The sequence below is a fragment of the Schistocerca cancellata genome, chromosome 8 (genome assembly GCF_023864275.1).
Source record: "Schistocerca cancellata isolate TAMUIC-IGC-003103 chromosome 8, iqSchCanc2.1, whole genome shotgun sequence".
In the NCBI taxonomy this organism is placed as follows: Eukaryota; Metazoa; Arthropoda; class Insecta; order Orthoptera; family Acrididae; genus Schistocerca; species Schistocerca cancellata.
Window position 1 is genome coordinate 542,816,220 of NC_064633.1, and position 7,067 is coordinate 542,823,286.

General features: G+C 44.4%; 1 non-coding gene across 1 annotated transcript; it reads right to left on the reverse strand.

The window, feature by feature from the left end:
• Positions 1-4,052: 4,052 nt before the first annotated feature.
• Trnat-ugu (transfer RNA threonine (anticodon UGU)) lies at positions 4,053-4,127 on the reverse strand. The gene has a single exon. It is a non-coding gene; the product is annotated as a tRNA-Thr (tRNA).
• Between the last annotated feature and the right edge of the window lie 2,940 nt (positions 4,128-7,067).

Consider the following 7,067-nt stretch of genomic DNA (forward strand, 5'->3'; position numbering starts at 1 on the left):
TTATAACTGCAACATTTGTTACCTCATTTGGAATGTTTATTAAGTCACTGTACAAATTGTAAACAGCCTTTCGCTCCCTGTATTTTACCCCTACCACCTTCAGAATTTGAAAGAGTGTATTCCAGTCAACATTGTCAAAAGCTTTCTCCAAGTCTACAAATGCAAGAAACGTAGGTTTGCCTTTTCTTAATCTAGCTTCTAAGATAAGTCGAAGGGTCAGTATTGCCTCACGTGTCCCAACATTTCTACGGAATCCAAACTGATCTTCCCCGAGGTCGACTTCTACTAGTTTTTCCATTCGTCTGTAAAGAATCCGCGTTAGTATTTTGCAGCCGTGACTTATTAAAGTTATAAGAGTCGAGGGACATGAAAGGGAAGCAGTGGTTGGGAAGGGAGTGAGACAGGGTTGTGCCTCTCCCCGATGTTATTCAATCTGTATATTGAGCAAGCAGTGAAGGAAACAAAAGAAAAATTCGGAGTAGGTATTAAAATCCATGGAGAAGAAATAAAAACTTTGAGGTTCGCCGATGACATTGTAATTCTGTCAGAGACAGCAAAGGACTTGGAAGAGCAGTTGAATGGAATGGATAGTGTCTTGAAAGGAGGGTATAATATGAACATCAACAAAAGCAAAACGAGGATAATGGAATGTAGTCGAATTAAGTCGGGTGATGCTGAGGGAATTAGATTAGGAAATGAGACACTTGAAGTAGTAAAGGAATTTTGCTATTTGGGGAGCGAAATAACTGATGATGGTCGAAGTAGAGAGGATATAAAATGTAGACTGGCAATGGCAAGGAAAGCGTTTCTGAAGAAGAGAAATTTGTTAACGTCGAGTACAGATTTAAGTGTCAGGAAGTCATTTCTGAAAGTATTTGTATGGAGTGTAGCCATGTATGGAAGTGAAACATGGACGATAAATAGTTTGGACAAGAAGAGAATAGAAGCTTTCGAAATGTGGTGCTACAGAAGAATGCTCAAGATTAGATGGGTAGATCACATAACTAATGAGGAGGTATTGAATAGAATTGGAGAGAAGAGAAGTTTGTGGCACAACTTGACTAGGAGAAGGGATCGGTTGGTAGGACATGTGTTGAGGCATCAAGGGATCACCAATTTAGTATTGGAGGGCAGTGTGGAGGGTAAAAATCGTAGAGGGAAACCAAGAGATGAATACACTAAGTAACTTCAGAAGGATGGAGGTTGCAGTACGTACTGGGAGATGAAGAAGCTTTCACAGGATAGAGTAGCATGGAGAGCTGCATCAAACCAGTCTCAGGACTGAAGACCACAACAACAACAACATTACGTCACTGTTACTCACGCTCGGCACTTCAGCAACTTTCGTTCCTCGTCGCAAAACAACATCCTCATTGCTCATATTCGTTATTGTAACCGGGACTTTTGTGACATTCTGTCTCACCATTGATGCGACACCTACACTTCTAGCAACATAACAATGCATTGTATCCAGTAACTCACTTTTCTCGGATCGCTCAATGAATAACAAAGTTCCTTCCTTGCATCGGGATGACTTAACTTCAACGTAGATTGTCTTTTCTGCTCCCTTGGGAATTTGCTGAGGCTGATCAGTCTGAACATCGACTCGGACTGTTTGAACTGATGCATCGTTTGGGCGGTCCATTCCCACGACATCAGTATTGCTGCTCCTTTGAGCACGATCTGAAGAACGATTTCCTAGGTTGTAGTTGCTACTGCCTAGTATGATCTTTCTTTCTGCGGGAAATATCCCTGCCACGTGAGCGGACAAGAAATCAAATCCAAGTACACCGTCATAACACGTTTCGTTATTTGAAACCACTTGCACCCTTGCTGTGTATTTATCTTTATTTTCACCAACATCTTGGCCTTGGCCAAGAATAAATTCTACGTCAACTTCTCCATAGTTACGTAGCTTTCCACCGGTTTCAATTTATCCCGTTTATCTATGGAACACCACATTAAGGGGCTCCGGAACGCCCTATACTTGCAATGTTAAAATAACGCTTATAAATTACGTCTTTTCTCACAAAGTATTTGAGGTAGGAAGTTGAACTTTTTACAGATTATTTATTGGAATATGGGCTACAACTTAACACAGGGATTTTACAAAATTTTAGTTCAGTTATTAAAGATGATTTTTTTCAATTGTAATGAAAATTCACAACATTTTTTTGCAATTTTTTATTTATATATTCAAAAATATACACTTTTTTGGAAAAAGGCTGTGTTAAATTATCCAGAAGGTACTGTGTAACATTTACTGAAAGTTTGAAACAAATATGTTTGGAAGATCCTTAGGAAATATGTAATTAGTATGAGAAAATAAAAGTTTTGGGAATCGAGCGACAAAGATTGGATTAAATTTTTAGTGCATTCCAGGTCCATAGGATGGATTATCTTCATCCTCTGCAAACTCCTCCTCCAGCTTCCTCTTGTTCCTCCTCCTGTTTACTCTTGCTTGTATTTCTAGACTCTTTACAGCCCTGTCTGCAGCCCGAAGGCGTTCCTTGTCTAAAGCAAGCATCGCTCGTACCATGTTAGAATGTTATTATTTACAGTAATAACACATACCTTTGGCTTTCCAACATTTCTCCTTTTCTTAAAAGCCTTCAGAGGATTTATAATAACTTTACTTTTACTCATTATTATACTTCAACAAAACAGAGACTCAAGAAACAGAATTAATTACGAATATTTTCGAGATAACGACAGAGTAAATAAACATGAAACAATCGACAATCACACCAGCGATATATATTGAACCATCACAGGTTATCCACAACACATACTTTATCTCACATCACTAAAATGTACCTGATGAACACGGACGTTAATAATAACACCATTTGACAGCAGTTTAACAGCGCCACAGTGAGTCACGCCCATGTAGAACACATTTCAAAAAAAATTTAAAAATAGTTGTAGTCTTCGGAATTGAATAAATTATATATCTATTAAAAGGTAATAGTCTGCAGATTCAGAAAACGCAAAAAAGTAAAAATTGAACTTATCATGATTTTGAGCCTTTCCGGAGCCCCTTAATGAGGTATGTGATCCTGTGTCAATAAGTAGTTTGATGTTTCTCCCACCATATACAACACCTATTAGGAAGTCATTTTCGGTCTGATTTTTGCTGGAACTAACAGGAACCACTGTCTCTGGCAAGGAGCGGACGGAGTGGTGGCCCGTACGTCCCCGTACCCGTTTGAAGATCTGACATTGTCTGTTGTTCGCATTACCTTTCTTCTTGTTGCGACAATCTCTCGAAACATGGCTCTGTATCACGCAATGATAGCAGATTCGATTCTCTTTACAATCCTTACGCTTGTGACCCAGCTTATTGCATGTGTAGCATGGTACCGTTGTGTTGAAAACCCTGCGTTCTTGCTTCTTCATCTCATTCTGTCGTTTTAGTGCTTCAACGAGACCAACAGCTGATTCTACTGCTTCCTGAAATGTTTTAAATCTTACCAATCGAACAGCTTTGCTTACTTGCTCTCCGTACAATCCATGAATGAATGTGTCCAAGGCTCTCTGGTAGGCTTCGAACAACTGAATGCGATTTTCATTCTACTATCTCTTACGTTTGAGCGTTGATGTTTCGAATTCTGTCGGCAAACTGGTCTATAGATTCGTCTCGTAGCATTCGCAAACTGTAAAGCTGCTCTCTGTAAAATCTGATCGCGTTTTTACGTTTAAATCTCTGAACAACAACCGTCCTAAGCGCATTGTAATCTTCTGTTTTCACGCAAGTGGGCTCAGAGCTAATGAAATCTTGTGCTGCTCCCCGAATTCTTAATTTGGCAACCACTAGTTTATCGAAATCTGTCCATGATCCTAACAGGGCGGCACCTTCAAGCTTATGAAAAAACACCTTCACGTCATCTTCGGGTTTCCCGCTAAATATATATGACGGTAGTATCTGTTCCCGAAAGAACAGCTACCGTGGATGACCATGCAGCTTTGCTAGAAATGAAATGATAATTAAATGGACACACTAGCTGCAAACAGGTGTTGATGTACTTCATTGGGGAGATGTTGAAAATGTGTGCCCCGACCGGGACTCGAACCCGGGATCTCCTGCTTACATGGCAGACGCTCTATCCATCTGAGCCACCGCGGACACAGAGGATAGTGCGTCTGCAGGGACTTATCCCTTGCACGCTCCCCGTGAGATCCACATTCCCAACATGTGCACACCACTACATTCGTAGTGCGCCTAATAGATGTTTGCCCATCATACTCATTACTCGTGGCAGATTAATCTACCAAGTCCCGTACGAGTTCGGGCATAGCGTGTGCGTTCGCACAAGAAGGTCAATGGCCGGGAAGCCCACTTCTGACACCACTTCAATAAGGGGGTAGTTTGTATTATTGCCTAGGATGATGATTACACGAATATTTTGTCAGGATTTGTAAGCAGTGCGTCCTTGAGGTACGGCAGTACACGATCACCGAGAAGTAAGTTTAAATAGTTTTATTAACTAAGGCGGATTCTAAAACACGCACGCTATTCATACCCATCATCACTGTGTCTGACATCCTAACGCCGGCTAATTACGGTCGTGTCGAAAGGCTCCATGGTGAGCTAAGAAAAGAGACGTATTCGCGCCCGAGGCCGCGCTAGTTAATACCGCGCGCTGCTGACGGCGGCTACTCGTGTATCTCTCTGCGTCGTACTGCGGCCGGACACACGTGTACTGACCAAGCAAATTGTCAGCATTCCATATAGGCCGGCTGGCGAGCGCGTGTTACGTACTGTACGGCTGCGTGCAACCAGTAGACCCTTACAACCTTCTCTTAATACTATAAAATGAATGTGACTTATGAGGACAAACGCATACGCAGGTTGGTAGGTGTGGGTAAAAAAGCACCATGTGGGGCAGAAGCCTGCACCGACATTTTGGAATTGACTGCCATCGATTCAGGAGATGACCACCAGGTGGCAGATATACACTCCTGGAAATGGAAAAAAGAACACATTGACACCGGTGTGTCAGACCCACCATACTTGCTCCGGACACTGCGAGAGGGCTGTACAAGCAATGATCACACGCACGGCACAGCGGACACACCAGGAACCGCGGTGTTGGCCGTCGAATGGCGCTAGCTGCGCAGCATTTGTGCACCGCCGCCGTCAGTGTCAGCCAGTTTGCCGTGGCATACGGAGCTCCATCGCAGTCTTTATCACTGGTAGCATGCCGCGACAGCGTGGACGTGAACCGTATGTGCAGTTGACGGACTTTGAGCGAGGGCGTATAGTGGGCATGCGGGAGGCCGGATGGACGTACCGCCGAATTGCTCAACACGTGGGGCGTGAGGTCTCCACAGTACATCGATGTTGTCGCCAGTGGTCGGCGGAAGGTGCACGTGCCCGTCGACCTGGGACCGGACCGCAGCGACGCACGGATGCACGCCAAGACCGTAGGATCCTACGCAGTGCCGTAGGGGACCGCACCGCCACTTCCCAGCAAATTAGGGACACTGTTGCTCCTGGGGTATCGGCGAGGACCATTCGCAACCGTCTCCATGAAGCTGGGCTACGGTCCCGCACACCGTTAGGCCGTCTTCCGCTCACGCCCCAACATCGTGCAGCCCGCCTCCAGTGGTGTCGCGACAGACGTGAATGGAGGGACGAATGGAGACGTGTCGTCTTCAGCGATGAGAGTCGCTTCTGCCTTGGTGCCAATGATGGTCGTATGCGTGTTTGGCGCCGTGCAGGTGAGCGCCACAATCAGGACTGCATATGACCGAGGCACACAGGGCCAACACCCGGCATCATGGTGTGGGGAGCGATCTCCTACACTGGCCGTACACCACTGGTGATCGTCGAGGGGACACTGAATAGTGCACGGTACATCCAAACCGTCATCGAACCCATCGTTCTACCATTCCTAGACCGGCAAGGGAACTTGCTGTTCCAACAGGACAATGCACGTCCGCATGTATCCCGTGCCACCTAACGTGCTCTAGAAGGTGTAAGTCAACTACCCTGGCCAGCAAGATCTCCGGATCTGTCCTCCATTGAGCATGTTTGAGACTGGATGAAGCGTCGTCTCACGCGGTCTGCACGTCCAGCACGAACGCTGGTCCAACTGAGGCGCCAGGTGGAAATGGCATGGCAAGCCGTTCCACAGGACTACATCCAGCATCTCTACGATCGTCTCCATGGAAGAATAGCAGCCTGCATTGCTGCGAAAGGTGGATATACACTGTACTAGTGCCGACATTGTGCATGCTCTGTTGCCTGTGTCTATGTGCCTGTGGTTCTGTCAGTGTGATCATGTGATGTATCTGACCCCAGGAATGTGTCAATAAAGTTTCCCCTTCCTGGGACAATGAATTCACGGTGTTCTTATTTCAATTTCCAGGAGTGTATCTTATTGTAACTCATAGTTCCATTTAAGTTCGTCCTGGCAAGTCGCTCCAGAGGTGAGGAAATGATGTAAGTCTGGTTTTTACTGCTTACATGTAACATATCTAATGTTTTACTTGAACATTGTATAATGCAGGTTTTGAAAACAAGAATTAGCGAAGTACACGTTGTCACTATTCCATTTCAGCTTCAAACAATTTTGATAAACATTTTTGGAACAGTGATAAAAAATTTTAAAATTTCTTTGTTTTTAAAATTCAGTCTTAATCACACCACGTATGTTACAAGAACATAGGTGACCGGTTTGGGTCATGTCACATGACCATCATCAGACCCATGGCATGCTTCGAAGATGGTAGGTGGAGCACTCTTCTCAGCTGCTGTGATGTCAACTGGTCAACTGTCACAGCAGCTGAGAATAGTGATCCACCTACCATCTTCGAAGGATGCCATGGGTCTGATGATGGTCATGTGATATGACCGAATCCTGTCACCTACGTCCTTGTAACATAGACTGAATTTTAAAAACAAAAAAATTTAAGCTTCACTTTCGAGTGGATATAATTGTTCCAGTCAGTTAGTCCTAAAACCAACAATGCCACAATTGAAAGAAAATGGCGAGATGGGGCAAATCCCTCAGGTGTTTTGGGGTCAATCATCGCAGCTCCTGCAATGTGGAAACCATTCT